Genomic DNA, 16,528 nt, shown 5'->3' with positions numbered 1-16,528 from the left:
GGTTACTCCTGGTACGGTTATTCCTGACACGGTCACTCCTGGCACGGTCACTCCTGACATGGTTACTCCTGACACGGTCACTCCTGACACGGTCACTCCTGACATGGTTACTCCTGGTCACTCCTGACACAGTTACTCCTGGTACGGTTACTCCTGTCACCTTCACTCCTGGCACGGTTACTCCTGGTATGGTCACTCCTGGCACGGTTACTCCTGGCACGTTCACTCCTGACACGGTCACTCCTGGTATGGTCACTCCTGACACGGTTACTCCTGGTTATTCCTGACACGGTTACTCCTGACACGGTCACTCCTGACACGGTCACTCCTGACATGGTTACTCCTGGTCACTCCTGACACGGTTACTCCTGGTACGGTTACTCCTGGCACGGTCACTCCTGGCACGGTTACTCCTGGCACGGTCACTCCTGACATGGTTACTCCTGACACAGTCACTCCTGGCACGGTAACTCCTGGTACGGTCACTCCTGGCACGGTCACTCCTGGTTACTCCTGACACGGTTACTACTGGTACGGTCACTCCTGGTACGGTCACTCCTGGCGCGGTCACTCCTGACACGGTCACTCCTGGCGTGGTTACTCCTGGCACGGTCACTCCTGACACGGTCACTCCTGGTACGGTCACTCCTGGCACGGTCAATCCTGACACGGTCACTCCTGGTTATTTCTGATACGGTCACTCCTGACACGGTCACTCCTGGTTACTCCTGGCACGGTCACTCCTGGTTACTCCTGACACGGTTACTCCTGACACGGTCACTCCTGGTTACTCCTGACACGGTTACACCTGGTACGGTTATTCCTGACACGGTCACTCCTGGTTACTCCTGACACGGTTACTCCTGGTAAGGTTAATCCTGGCATGGTCACTCCTGGTTACTCCTGACACAGTTACTCCTGGTACGGTTATTCCTGACACGGTCACTCCTGGTTACTCATGGTACGGTCACACCTGACACGGTCACTCCTGGTTACTCCTGACACGGTCACTCCTGGTTACTCCTGGTTACTCCTGACATGGTCACTCCTGGTTACTCCTTTTACGGTTACTCCTGGTTACTCCTGACACGGTTACTCCTGGTTACTCCTGACACGGTTACTCCTGACATGGTTACTCCTGGTACGGTTACTCCTGGCACGGTCACTCCTGACACGGTCACTCTTGGTTACTCCTGACATGGTTACTCCTGGTTACTCCTGACATGTCACTCCTGACACGGTTACTCCTGGTTACTCCTGACACGGTCACTCCTGACACGGTCACTCCTGGTTACTCCTGACACGGTTACTCCTGGTTACTCCTGACACGGTTACTCCTGACACGGTCACTCCTGACACGGTTCCTCCTGGTTACTCCTGACACGGTCACTCCTGACACGGTCACTCCTGGTTACTCCTGGCACGTTCACTCCTGGTTATTCCTGACACGGTTACTCCTGACAAGGTTACTCCTGGTAACTCCTGACACGGTCACTCCTGGTTACTCCTGACACGGTCACTCCTGGTTACTCCTGGTACGGTTACTCCTGACACGGTCACTCCTGGCACGGTCACTCCTGACACGGTTACTCCTGACACGGTCACTCCTGACACGGTCACTCCTGACATGGTTACTCCTGGTCACTCCTGACACAGTTACTCCTGGTACGGTTACTCCTGTCACCTTCACTCCTGGCACGGTTACTCCTGGCACGGTCACACCTGGTACGGTCACTCCTGGCACAGTCACTCCTGACACAGTCACTCCTGGCGCGGTTACTCCTGGCACGTTCACTTCTGACACGGTCACTCCTGGTATGGTCACTCCTGGTATGGTCACTCCTGGCACGGTCACTCCTGACACGGTCACTCCTGGTTACTCCTGGCACGGTCACTCCTGACATGGTCACTCCTGGTTACTCCTGGCACGGTCACTCCTGACACGGTCACTCCTGGTTACTCCTGACACGGTTACTCCTGGTTACTCCTGACACGGTTACTCCTGACACGGTCACTCCTGACACGGTTCCTCCTGGTTACTCCTGACACGGTCACTCCTGACACGGTCACTCCTGGTTACTCCTGGCACGGTCACTCCTGGTTACTCCTGACACGGTTACTCCTGACACGGTTACTCCTGGTTACTCCTGGTACGGTTATTCCTGACACGGTCACTCCTGGCACGGTCACTCCTGACATGGTTACTCCTGACACGGTCACTCCTGACACGGTCACTCCTGACATGGTTACTCCTGGTCACTCCTGACACAGTTACTCCTGGTACGGTTACTCCTGTCACCTTCACTCCTGGCACGGTTACTCCTGGTATGGTCACTCCTGGCACGGTTACTCCTGGCACGTTCACTCCTGACACGGTCACTCCTGACATGGTTACTCCTGGTCACTCCTGACACGGTTACTCCTGGTTATTCCTGACACGGTTACTCCTGACACGGTCACTCCTGACACGGTCACTCCTGACATGGTTACTCCTGGTCACTCCTGACACGGTTACTCCTGGTACGGTTACTCCTGGCACGGTCACTCCTGGCACGGTTACTCCTGGCACGGTCACTCCTGACATGGTTACTCCTGACACAGTCACTCCTGGCACGGTAACTCCTGGTACGGTCACTCCTGGCACGGTCACTCCTGGTTACTCCTGACACGGTTACTCCTGGTACAGTCACTCCTGGTACGGTCACTCCTGGCGCGGTCACTTCTGACACGTTCACTCCTGACACGGTTACTCCTGGTATGGTCACTCCTGGCACGGTTACTCCTGGCACGTTCACTCCTGACACGGTCACTCCTGGTATGGTCACTCCTGGCACGGTCACTCCTGACACGGTCACTCCTGGTTACTCCTGGCACGGTCACTCCTGACACGGTCACTCCTGACGCGGTTACTCCTGACACGGTCACTCCCGGTTACTCCTGACACGGTTACTCCTGGTAATCCTGACACGGTCACTCCTGGTTACTCCTGACACGGTTACTCCTGACACGGTCACTCCTGGTTACTCCTGACACGGTTACTCCTAGTACGGTTATTCCTGACACGGTCACTCCTGGTTACTCCTGACACGGTTACTCCTGGTAAGGTTACTCCTGGCATGGTCACTCCTGGTTACTCCTGACACAGTTACTCCTGGTCGGTTATTCCTGACAAAGTCACTCATGGTTACTCATGGTACGGTTACACCTGACACGGTTACACCTGACACGGTTACTCCTGACACGGTCACACCTGACACGGTCACTCCTGGTTACTCCTGACACGGTCACTCCTGGTTACTCCTGGTTACTCCTGACACGGTCACTCCTGGTTACTCCTGACACCGTTACTCCTGACACGGTTACTCCTGGTTAAACCTGACATGGTTACTCCTGACACGGTTACTCCTGGTACGGTTACTCCTGGCACGGTCACTCCTGACACGGTCACTCTTGGTTACTCCTGAGACGGTTACTCCTGGTTACTCCTGACATGGTTACTCCTGACACGGTTACTCCTGGTTACTCCTGACAAGGTTACTCCTGACACAGTCACTCCTGACACGGTTCCTCCTGGTTACTCCTGACACGGTCACTCCTGGTTACTCCTGACACGGTTACTCCTGACACGGTTACTCCTGGTTACTCCTGACACGGTCACTCCTGGTTACTCCTGACACGGTTACTCCTGACACGGTTACTCCTGACACGGTTACTCCTGGTTACTCCTGGTACGGTTATTCCTGACACGGTTACTCCTGGTACTGTTACTCCTGGCACGGTCACTCCTGAACGGTCACTCCTGACACGGTCACTCCTGACACGGTTACTCCTGGTACGGTTACTCCTGACACGGTCACTCCTGGTACAGTCACTCCTGGCACGGTCACTCCTGGTTACTCCTAACACGGTCACTCCTGGTTACTCCTGACACGGTTACTCCTGACACGGTCACTCCTGGTTACTCCTGACACGGTTACTCCTGGTACGGTTATTCCTGACACGGTCACTCCTGGTTACTCCTGACACGGTTACTCCTGGTAAGGTTACTCCTGGCATGATCACTCCTGGTTACTCCTGACACAGTTACTCCTGGTACGGTTATTCCTGACACGGTCACTCCTGGTTACTCATGGTACGGTTACACCTGACACGGTTACTCCTGACACGGTTACTCCAGACACGGTCACACCTGACACGGTCACTCCTGGTTACTCCTGACACGGTCACTCCTGGCTACTCCTGGTTACTCCTGACACGGTCACTCCTGGTTACTCCTGGTACGGTCACTCTTGGTTACTCCTGACACGGTTACTCCTGGTTACTCCTGACACGGTCACTCCTGACACGGTCACTCCTGGTTACTCCTGGCACGGTCACTCCTGACACGGTCACTCCTGACGCGGTTACTCCTGACACGGTCACTCCCGGTTACTCCTGACACGGTTACTCCTGGTAATCCTGACACGGTCACTCCTGGTTACTCCTGACACGGTTACTCCTGACACGGTCACTCCTGGTTACTCCTGACACGGTTACTCCTAGTACGGTTATTCCTGACACGGTCACTCCTGGTTACTCCTGACACGGTTACTCCTGGTAAGGTTACTCCTGGCATGGTCACTCCTGGTTACTCCTGACACAGTTACTCCTGGTCGGTTATTCCTGACAAAGTCACTCATGGTTACTCATGGTACGGTTACACCTGACACGGTTACACCTGACACGGTTACTCCTGACACGGTCACACCTGACACGGTCACTCCTGGTTACTCCTGACACGGTCACTCCTGGTTACTCCTGGTTACTCCTGACACGGTCACTCCTGGTTACTCCTGGTACGGTTACTCCTGGTTACTCCTGGTTACTCCTGACACCGTTACTCCTGACACGGTTACTCCTGGTTAAACCTGACATGGTTACTCCTGACACGGTTACTCCTGGTACGGTTACTCCTGGCACGGTCACTCCTGACACGGTCACTCTTGGTTACTCCTGAGACGGTTACTCCTGGTTACTCCTGACACGGTCACTCCTGACACGGTTACTCCTGGTTACTCCTGACACGGTCACTCCTGACACGGTCACTCCTGGTTACTCCTGACACGGTTACTCCTGGTTACTCCTGACACGGTTACTCCTGACACAGTCACTCCTGACACGGTTCCTCCTGGTTACTCCTGACACGGTCACTCCTGGTTACTCCTGACACGGTTACTCCTGACACGGTTACTCCTGGTTACTCCTGACACGGTCACTCCTGGTTACTCCTGACACGGTTACTCCTGACACGGTTACTCCTGACACGGTTACTCCTGGTTACTCCTGGTACGGTTATTCCTGACACGGTTACTCCTGGTACTGTTACTCCTGGCACGGTCACTCCTGAACGGTCACTCCTGACACGGTCACTCCTGACACGGTTACTCCTGGTACGGTTACTCCTGACACGGTCACTCCTGGTACAGTCACTCCTGGCACGGTCACTCCTGGTTACTCCTGACACGGTCACTCCTGGTTACTCCTGACACGGTTACTCCTGGTTACTCCTGGTACGATTATTCCTGACACGGTTACTCCTGGTACGGTTACTCCTGGCACAGTCACTCCTGACACGGTCACTCCTGACACGGTCACTCCTGACACGGTTACTCCTGGTACGGTTACTCCTGACACGGTCACTCCTGGCACGGTCAATCCTGAAACGGTCACTCCTGGTACAGTCACTCCTGACACGGTCACTCCTGGTTACTCCTGACACGGTTACTCCTAGTACGGTTATTCCTGACACGGTCACTCCTGGTTACTCCTGACACGGTTACTCCTGGTAAGGTTACTCCTGGCATGGTCACTCCTGGTTACTCCTGACACAGTTACTCCTGGTCGGTTATTCCTGACAAAGTCACTCATGGTTACTCATGGTACGGTTACACCTGACACGGTTACACCTGACACGGTTACTCCTGACACGGTCACACCTGACACGGTCACTCCTGGTTACTCCTGACACGGTCACTCCTGGTTACTCCTGGTTACTCCTGACACGGTCACTCCTGGTTACTCCTGGTACGGTTACTCCTGGTTACTCCTGGTTACTCCTGGTTACTCCTGACACCGTTACTCCTGACACGGTTACGCCTGGTTAAACCTGACATGGTTACTCCTGACACGGTTACTCCTGGTACGGTTACTCCTGGCACGGTCACTCCTGACACGGTCACTCTTGGTTACTCCTGAGACGGTTACTCCTGGTTACTCCTGACACGGTCACTCCTGACACGGTTACTCCTGGTTACTCCTGACACGGTCACTCCTGACACGGTCACTCCTGGTTACTCCTGACACGGTTACTCCTGGTTACTCCTGACACGGTTACTCCTGACACAGTCACTCCTGACACGGTTCCTCCTGGTTACTCCTGACACGGTCACTCCTGGTTACTCCTGACACGGTTACTCCTGACACGGTTACTCCTGGTTACTCCTGACACGGTCACTCCTGGTTACTCCTGACACGGTTACTCCTGACACGGTTACTCCTGACACGGTTACTCCTGGTTACTCCTGGTACGGTTATTCCTGACACGGTTACTCCTGGTACTGTTACTCCTGGCACGGTCACTCCTGAACGGTCACTCCTGGTTACTCCTGACACGGTTACTCCTGGTTACTCCTGACACGGTTACTCCTGACACGGTCACTCCTGACACGGTTCCTCCTGGTTACTCCTGACATGGTCACTCCTGACACGGTCACTCCTGGTTACTCCTGGCACGGTCACTCCTGGTTACTCCTGACACGGTTACTCCTGGTTACTCCTGACACGGTCACTCCTGACACGGTTACTCCTGGTTACTCCTGATACGGTCACTCCTGACACGGTCACTCCTGGTTACTCCTGGCACGGTCACTCCTGACACGGTCACTCCTGACGCGGTTACTCCTGACACGGTCACTCCCGGTTACTCCTGACACGGTTACTCCTGGTAATCCTGACACGGTCACTCCTGGTTACTCCTGACACGGTTACTCCTGACACGGTCACTCCTGGTTACTCCTGACACGGTTACTCCTAGTACGGTTATTCCTGACACGGTCACTCCTGGTTACTCCTGACACGGTTACTCCTGGTAAGGTTACTCCTGGCATGGTCACTCCTGGTTACTCCTGACACAGTTACTCCTGGTCGGTTATTCCTGACAAAGTCACTCATGGTTACTCATGGTACGGTTACACCTGACACGGTTACACCTGACACGGTTACTCCTGACACGGTCACACCTGACACGGTCACTCCTGGTTACTCCTGACACGGTCACTCCTGGTTACTCCTGGTTACTCCTGACACGGTCACTCCTGGTTACTCCTGACACCGTTACTCCTGACACGGTTACTCCTGGTTAAACCTGACATGGTTACTCCTGACACGGTTACTCCTGGTACGGTTACTCCTGGCACGGTCACTCCTGACACGGTCACTCTTGGTTACTCCTGAGACGGTTACTCCTGGTTACTCCTGACACGGTCACTCCTGACACGGTTACTCCTGGTTACTCCTGACACGGTCACTCCTGACACGGTCACTCCTGGTTACTCCTGACACGGTTACTCCTGGTTACTCCTGACACGGTTACTCCTGACACAGTCACTCCTGACACGGTTCCTCCTGGTTACTCCTGACACGGTCACTCCTGGTTACTCCTGACACGGTTACTCCTGACACGGTTACTCCTGGTTACTCCTGACACGGTCACTCCTGGTTACTCATGACACGGTTACTCCTGACACGGTTACTCCTGACACGGTTACTCCTGGTTACTCCTGGTACGGTTATTCCTGACACGGTTACTCCTGGTACTGTTACTCCTGGCACGGTTCCTCCTGGTTACTCCTGACACGGTCACTCCTGGTTACTCCTGACACGGTTACTCCTGACACAGTCACTCCTGACACGGTTCCTCCTGGTTACTCCTGACACGGTCACTCCTGGTTACTCCTGACACGGTTACTCCTGAACGGTCACTCCTGTTTACTCCTGACAGGGTTACTCCTGGTTACTCCTGACACGGTTACTCCTGACACGGTCACTCCTGACACGGTTCCTCCTGGTTACTCCTGACATGGTCACTCCTGACACGGTCACTCCTGGTTACTCCTGGCACGGTCACTCCTGGTTACTCCTGACACGGTTACTCCTGGTTACTCCTGACACGGTCACTCCTGACACGGTTACTCCTGGTTACTCCTGATACGGTCACTCCTGACACGATCACTCCTGGTTACTCCTGGCACGGTCACTCCTGACACGGTCACTCCTGACGCGGTTACTCCTGACACGGTCACTCCCGGTTACTCCTGACACGGTTACTCCTGGTAATCCTGACACGGTCACTCCTGGTTACTCCTGACACGGTCACTCCTGGTTACTCCTGACACGGTTACTCCTAGTACGGTTATTCCTGACACGGTCACTCCTGGTTACTCCTGACACGGTTACTCCTGGTAAGGTTACTCCTGGCATGGTCACTCCTGGTTACTCCTGACACAGTTACTCCTGGTCGGTTATTCCTGACAAAGTCACTCATGGTTACTCATGGTACGGTTACACCTGACACGGTTACACCTGACACGGTTACTCCTGACACGGTCACACCTGACACGGTCACTCCTGGTTACTCCTGACACGGTCACTCCTGGTTACTCCTGGTTACTCCTGACACGGTCACTCCTGGTTACTCCTGGTACGGTTACTCCTGGTTACTCCTGGTTACTCCTGGTTACTCCTGACACCGTTACTCCTGACACGGTTACTCCTGGTTAAACCTGACATGGTTACTCCTGACACGGTTACTCCTGGTACGGTTACTCCTGGCACGGTCACTCCTGACACGGTCACTCTTGGTTACTCCTGAGACGGTTACTCCTGGTTACTCCTGACACGGTCACTCCTGACACGGTTACTCCTGGTTACTCCTGACACGGTCACTCCTGACACGGTCACTCCTGGTTACTCCTGACACGGTTACTCCTGGTTACTCCTGACACGGTTACTCCTGACACAGTCACTCCTGACACAGTTCCTCCTGGTTACTCCTGACACGGTCACTCCTGGTTACTCCTGACACGGTTACTCCTGACACGGTTACTCCTGGTTACTCCTGACACGGTCACTCCTGGTTACTCCTGACACCGTTACTCCTGACACGGTTACTCCTGGTTAAACCTGACATGGTTACTCCTGACACGGTTACTCCTGGTACGGTTACTCCTGGCACGGTCACTCCTGACACGGTCACTCTTGGTTACTCCTGAGACGGTTACTCCTGGTTACTCCTGACACGGTCACTCCTGACACGGTTACTCCTGGTTACTCCTGACACGGTCACTCCTGACACGGTCACTCCTGGTTACTCCTGACACGGTTACTCCTGGTTACTCCTGACACGGTTACTCCTGACACAGTCACTCCTGACACGGTTCCTCCTGGTTACTCCTGACACGGTCACTCCTGGTTACTCCTGACACGGTTACTCCTGACACGGTTACTCCTGGTTACTCCTGACACGGTTACTCCTGACACAGTCACTCCTGACACGGTTCCTCCTGGTTACTCCTGACACGGTCACTCCTGGTTACTCCTGACACGGTTACTCCTGACACGGTTACTCCTGGTTACTCCTGACACGGTCACTCCTGGTTACTCCTGACACGGTTACTCCTGACACGGTTACTCCTGACACGGTTACTCCTGGTTACTCCTGACACGGTCACTCCTGACACGGTTACTCCTGGTTACTCCTGACACGGTCACTCCTGACACGGTCACTCCTGGTTACTCCTGACAGGGTTACTCCTGGTTACTCCTGACACGGTTACTCCTGACACGGTCACTCCTGGCACGGTCACTCCTGACACGGTCACTCCTGGTTACTCCAGGCATGGTCACTCCTGGTTATTCCTGACACGGTCACTCCTGGTGACTCCTGACACGGTTACTCCTGACACGGTCACTCCTGGTTACTCCTGACACGGTCACTCCTGGCTACTCCTGGTTACTCCTGACACGGTCACTCCTGGTTACTCCTGGTACGGTTACTCCTGGTTACTCCTGACACGGTTACTCCTGGTTACTCCTGACACGGTTACTCCTGACACGGTTACTCCTGGTTAAACCTGACATGGTTACTCCTGACACGGTTACTCCTGGCACGGTCACTCCTGACACGGTCACTCTTGGTTACTCCTGACACGGTTACTCCTGGTTACTCCTGACACGGTCACTCCTGACACGGTTACTCCTGGTTACTCCTGACACGGTCACTCCTGACACGGTCACTCCTGGTTACTCCTGACACGGTTACTCCTGGTTACTCCTGACACGGTTACTCCTGACACGGTCACTCCTGACACGGTTACTCCTGGTTACTCCTGATACTGTCACTCCTGACACGGTCACTCCTGGTTACTCCTGGCACGGTCACTCCTGACACGGTCACTCCTGACGCGGTTACTCCTGACACGGTCACTCCCGGTTACTCCTGACACGGTCACTCCTGGTTACTCCTGACACAGTTACTCCTGGTACGGTTATTCCTGACACGGTCACTCCTGGTTACTCATGGTACGGTTACACCTGACACGGTTACACCTGACACGGTTACTCCTGACACGGTCACACCTGACACGGTCACTCCTGGTTACTCCTGACACGGTCACTCCTGGTTACTCCTGGTTACTCCTGACACGGTCACTCCTGGTTACTCCTGGTACGGTTACTCCTGGTTACTCCTGGTTACTCCTGGTTACTCCTGACACCGTTACTCCTGACACGGTTACTCCTGGTTAAACCTGACATGGTTACTCCTGACACGGTTACTCCTGGTACGGTTACTCCTGGCACGGTCACTCCTGACACGGTCACTCTTGGTTACTCCTGAGACGGTTACTCCTGGTTACTCCTGACACGGTCACTCCTGACACGGTTACTCCTGGTTACTCCTGACACGGTTACTCCTGACACGGTCACTCCTGGTTACTCCTGACACGGTTACTCCTGACACAGTCACTCCTGACACGGTTCCTCCTGGTTACTCCTGACACGGTCACTCCTGGTTACTCCTGACACGGTTACTCCTGACACGGTTACTCCTGGTTACTCCTGACACGGTCACTCCTGGTTACTCCTGACACGGTTACTCCTGACACGGTTACTCCTGACACGGTTACTCCTGGTTACTCCTGGTACGGTTACTCCTGACACGGTTACTCCTGACACGGTTACTCCTGACACGGTCACTCCTGAAAGGTCACTCCTGACACGGTCACTCCTGACACGGTTACTCCTGGTACGGTTACTCCTGACACGGTCACTCCTGGCACGGTCAATCCTGAAACGGTCACTCCTGGTACAGTCACTCCTGACACGGTCACTCCTGGTTACTCCTGGCACGGTCACTCCTGGTTATTCCTGACACGGTCACTCCTGGTGACTCCTGACACGGTCACTCCTGGTGACTCCTGAAACGGTTACTCCTGACATGGTCACTCCTGGTTACTCCTGACACGGTTACTCCAGGTATGGTTATTCCTGACACGGTTACTCCTGACACGGTTACTCCTGGTTACTCCTGGTACGGTTATTCCTGACACGGTTACTCCTGGTACGGTTACTCCTGGCACGGTCACACCTGACACGGTCACTCCTGACACGGTCACTCCTGACACAGTTACTCCTGGCATGGTCACTCCTGGTTACTCCTGACACAGTTACTCCTGGTCGGTTATTCCTGACAAAGTCACTCATGGTTACTCATGGTACGGTTACACCTGACACGGTTACACCTGACACGGTTACTCCTGACACGGTCACACCTGACACGGTCACTCCTGGTTACTCCTGACACGGTCACTCCTGGTTACTCCTGGTTACTCCTGACACGGTCACTCCTGGTTACTCCTGGTACGGTTACTCCTGGTTACTCCTGGTTACTCCTGGTTACTCCTGACACCGTTACTCCTGACACGGTTACTCCTGGTTAAACCTGACATGGTTACTCCTGACACGGTTACTCCTGGTACGGTTACTCCTGGCACGGTCACTCCTGACACGGTCACTCTTGGTTACTCCTGAGACGGTTACTCCTGGTTACTCCTGACACGGTCACTCCTGACACGGTTACTCCTGGTTACTCCTGACACGGTCACTCCTGACACGGTCACTCCTGGTTACTCCTGACACGGTTACTCCTGGTTACTCCTGACACGGTTACTCCTGACACAGTCACTCCTGACACGGTTCCTCCTGGTTACTCCTGACACGGTCACTCCTGGTTACTCCTGACACGGTTACTCCTGACACGGTTACTCCTGACACGGTCACTCCTGGCTACTCCTGGTTACTCCTGACACGGTCACTCCTGGTTACTCCTGGTACGGTTACTCCTGGTTACTCCTGACACGGTTACTCCTGGTTACTCCTGACACGGTTACTCCTGACACGGTTACTCCTGGTTAAACCTGACATGGTTACTCCTGACACGGTTACTCCTGGCACGGTCACTCCTGACACGGTCACTCTTGGTTACTCCTGACACGGTTACTCCTGGTTACTCCTGACACGGTCACTCCTGACACGGTTACTCCTGGTTACTCCTGACACGGTCACTCCTGACACGGTCACTCCTGGTTACTCCTGACACGGTTACTCCTGGTTACTCCTGACACGGTTACTCCTGACACGGTCACTCCTGACACGGTTCCTCCTGGTTACTCCTGGCACGGTCACTCCTGGTCACTCCTGACACGGTCACTCTTGGTTACTCCTGAGACGGTTACTCCTGGTTACTCCTGACACGGTCACTCCTGACACGGTTACTCCTGGTTACTCCTGACACGGTCACTCCTGACACGGTCACTCCTGGTTACTCCTGACACGGTTACTCCTGGTTACTCCTGACACGGTTACTCCTGACACAGTCACTCCTGACACGGTTCCTCCTGGTTACTCCTGACACGGTCACTCCTGGTTACTCCTGACACGGTTACTCCTGACACGGTTACTCCTGACACGGTCACTCCTGGCTACTCCTGGTTACTCCTGACACGGTCACTCCTGGTTACTCCTGGTACGGTTACTCCTGGTTACTCCTGACACGGTTACTCCTGGTTACTCCTGACACGGTTACTCCTGACACGGTTACTCCTGGTTAAACCTGACATGGTTACTCCTGACACGGTTACTCCTGGCACGGTCACTCCTGACACGGTCACTCTTGGTTACTCCTGACACGGTTACTCCTGGTTACTCCTGACACGGTCACTCCTGACACGGTTACTCCTGGTTACTCCTGACACGGTCACTCCTGACACGGTCACTCCTGGTTACTCCTGACACGGTTACTCCTGGTTACTCCTGACACGGTTACTCCTGACACGGTCACTCCTGACACGGTTCCTCCTGGTTACTCCTGGCACGGTCACTCCTGGTTACTCCTGACACGGTTACTCCTGGTTACTCCTGACACGGTCACTCCTGACACGGTTACTCCTGGTTACTCCTGATACTGTCACTCCTGACACGGTCACTCCTGGTTACTCCTGGCACGGTCACTCCTGACACGGTCACTCCTGACGCGGTTACTCCTGACACGGTCACTCCCGGTTACTCCTGACACGGTCACTCCTGGTTACTCCTGACACAGTTACTCCTGGTACGGTTATTCCTGACACGGTCACTCCTGGTTACTCATGGTACGGTTACACCTGACACGGTTACACCTGACACGGTTACTCCTGACACGGTCACACCTGACACGGTCACTCCTGGTTACTCCTGACACGGTCACTCCTGGTTACTCCTGGTTACTCCTGACACGGTCACTCCTGGTTACTCCTGGTACGGTTACTCCTGGTTACTCCTGGTTACTCCTGGTTACTCCTGACACCGTTACTCCTGACACGGTTACTCCTGGTTAAACCTGACATGGTTACTCCTGACACGGTTACTCCTGGTACGGTTACTCCTGGCACGGTCACTCCTGACACGGTCACTCTTGGTTACTCCTGAGACGGTTACTCCTGGTTACTCCTGACACGGTCACTCCTGACACGGTTACTCCTGGTTACTCCTGACACGGTTACTCCTGACACGGTCACTCCTGGTTACTCCTGACACGGTTACTCCTGACACAGTCACTCCTGACACGGTTCCTCCTGGTTACTCCTGACACGGTCACTCCTGGTTACTCCTGACACGGTTACTCCTGACACGGTTACTCCTGGTTACTCCTGACACGGTCACTCCTGGTTACTCCTGACACGGTTACTCCTGACACGGTTACTCCTGACACGGTTACTCCTGGTTACTCCTGGTACGGTTACTCCTGACACGGTTACTCCTGACACGGTTACTCCTGACACGGTCACTCCTGAAAGGTCACTCCTGACACGGTCACTCCTGACACGGTTACTCCTGGTACGGTTACTCCTGACACGGTCACTCCTGGCACGGTCAATCCTGAAACGGTCACTCCTGGTACAGTCACTCCTGACACGGTCACTCCTGGTTACTCCTGGCACGGTCACTCCTGGTTATTCCTGACACGGTCACTCCTGGTGACTCCTGACACGGTCACTCCTGGTGACTCCTGAAACGGTTACTCCTGACATGGTCACTCCTGGTTACTCCTGACACGGTCACTCCTGGTACAGTCACTCCTGGCACGGTCACTCCTGGTTACTCCTGACACGGTCACTCCTGGTTACTCCTGACACGGTTACTCCTGGTTACTCCTGGTACGGTTATTCCTGACACGGTTACTCCTGGTACAGTTACTCCTGGCACAGTCACTCCTGACACGGTCACTCCTGACACGGTCACTCCTGACACGGTTACTCATGGTACGGTTACTCCTGACACGGTCACTCCTGACACGGTCACTCCTGACACGGTCACTCCTGACACGGTTACTCCTGGCACGGTCAATCCTGACACGGTCACTCCTGGAACGATCACTCCTGGCACGGTCACTCCTGGTTACTCCTGACACGGTCACTCCTGACACGGTCACTCCTGGCACGGTCACTCTTGGTACGGTCACTCCTGGCGCGGTTACTCCTGGCACGGTCAATCCTGACACGGTCACTCCTGGTTACTCCTGACACGGTTACTCCTGACACGGTTACTCCTGACACGGTTACTCCTGGTTACTCCTGGTACGGTTACTCCTGGTACGATTACTCCTGGCACGGTCACTCCTGACACGGTCACTCCTGATTTGGTTACTCCTGGCACGGTCACTCCTGACACGGTCACTCCTGACACGGTTACTCCTGGCATGGTCAATCCTGACACGGTCACTCCTGGTACGGTCACTCCTGGCACGGTCACTCCTGATTACTCCTGATACGGTCACTCCTGACACGGTCACTCCTGGCACGGTCACTCCTGGTGCGGTCACTCCTGGCGCGGTTACTCCTGGCACGGTCACTCCTGGTTATTCCTGACACGGTTATTCCTGACACGTTCACTCCTGACACGGTCACTCCTGACATGGTTACTCCTGGTCACTCCTGACACGGTTACTCCTGGTACGGTTACTCATGGCACGGTCACTCCTGGAACGGTCACTCCTGACATGGTTACTCCTGGTCACTCCTGACACGGTAACTCCTGGTACGGTCACTCCTGGCACGGTCACTCCTGGTTACTCCTGACACGGTTACTCCTGGTACGGTCACTCCTGGTACGGTCACTCCTGGCGCGGTCACTGCTGACACGTTCACTCCTGACACGGTCACTCCTGGTATGGTCACTCCTGGCACGGTCACTCCTGACACGGTCACTCCTGGTTACTCCTGGCACGGTCACTCCTGAGACGGTCACTCCTGGTACGGTCACTCCTTGCACGGTCACTCCTGGTTACTCCTGACACGGTTACTCCTGGTACGGTCACTCCTGGTACGGTCACTCCTGGCGCGGTCACTCCTGACACGGTCACTCCTGGCGCGGTTACTCCTGGCACGGTCACTCCTGACACGGTCACTCCTGGTACGGTCACTCCTGGCACGGTCACTCCTGACACGGTCACTCCTGACACGGTCACTCCTGACACGGTCACTCCCGGTTACTCCTGACACGGTTACTCCTGGTAATCCTGACACGGTCACTCCTGGTTACTCCTGACACGGTTACTCCTGACACGGTCACTCCTGGTTACTCCTGACACGGTTACTCCTGGCACGGTTATTCCTGACACGGTCACTCCTGGTTACTCCTGACACGGTTACTCCTGGTACGGTTACTCCTGGCATGGTCACTCCTGGCATGGTCACTCCTGGTTACTCCTGACACAGTTACTCCTGGTACGGTTATTCCTGACACGGTCACTCCTGGTTACTCATGGTACGGTTACACCTGACACGGTTACTCCTGACACGGTTACTCCTGACACGGTCACACCTGACACGGTCACTCCTGGTTACTCCTGACACGGTCACTCCTGGTTACTCCTGGTTACTCTTGACACGGTCAC

The sequence above is a fragment of the Salmo salar genome, unplaced genomic scaffold (assembly GCF_965601325.2).
Source record: "Salmo salar unplaced genomic scaffold, fSalSal1 ptg000723l, whole genome shotgun sequence".
Taxonomy (NCBI): domain Eukaryota; kingdom Metazoa; phylum Chordata; class Actinopteri; order Salmoniformes; family Salmonidae; genus Salmo; species Salmo salar.
This window is presented reverse-complemented; position numbering follows the sequence as displayed.